The sequence below is a fragment of the Austrofundulus limnaeus genome, unplaced genomic scaffold (assembly GCF_001266775.1).
Source record: "Austrofundulus limnaeus strain Quisiro unplaced genomic scaffold, Austrofundulus_limnaeus-1.0 Scaffold717, whole genome shotgun sequence".
NCBI classification, from domain to species: domain Eukaryota; kingdom Metazoa; phylum Chordata; class Actinopteri; order Cyprinodontiformes; family Rivulidae; genus Austrofundulus; species Austrofundulus limnaeus.
Window position 1 is genome coordinate 30,641 of NW_013953119.1, and position 1,056 is coordinate 31,696.

A 1,056-nucleotide genomic window follows, 5' to 3' on the forward strand; every position below is an offset into this window, starting at 1 on the left:
GAAATGTGCTCAGTTTGTGCTCCAGCAGTCTAAGTCTATAGCAGCAGAAATGAAGAATAATTCAGGAAACCTAAGTCTAACTATAGGATTTATGAAAAAGGAGTGTAAAGTAAAAATGAAAGAGAGATAAGATGTAAACAATAAAAGCCTAGCATCGTTGAAGGAAGGCATCATGTCCTCCACCTTCCTGTTGGAGTTTAGAGCTCAGATCATCAGAGGAGGAGCAGGAACAAAGCTCTGATGCTGCATCACACTGAAAATGATTTGATCATCAAAAACATGTCCAACACACACACACACACACACACACACATCAACACCCTTCATGGACTACCTGAAATATTTGTCCTCATAATGTATGATGTAAGGAACCCACCATGTGACCAAGATAAAAAGATAGGCACAACACTATTAGCCCCTCCCCCTTCTTTGATTTATTTATTTATTTTTTAATTGTATTTTATTTATTAACTTTGTTACATAAACATATTGTTATTTTTTATTTATCTTTCTATTTTTGTATAGTGAGTTACAGTATGTTTATTGGAGAAAAAAAAGTTGGAGATGTTATATCTGTACTGTGAAATATATATATGTAATATAAATAACTGTATAATGTCCTTATAAACAAATACACATCTGTTTCAAGTTAACACCTAAATCTCTGTCACACTGTGATGTTTTAGACAACTTATGACAGTTTTTTCCAACACGTTGTTGTAAGCTGCACAAGTTAGGTGTAAGTTGTGAACATGTTGTCAGAATGATGGCCCAACAATAATTTTGGACATGTTCAAACTTTGTCAGCTGATGCAGACGTGCTGCTGATAAGTGAGGCATAATTACAGGTCTGCTACAGGTAACTTATGCATCAGTTCACATATGTTTCAGCTAAGTTAGTCATTTATTCATAAGTGATTTAAGTCAAACACCAGCAGGACACTTCTGAAGCAGCACGCAACTTTTTTAAATGACTGCTGTCAATTATGGCTCGTGTGAAATCCAGTTTCACTTTTCCACAATTATTACTGTGTGTAATAATAATAATAATAATAC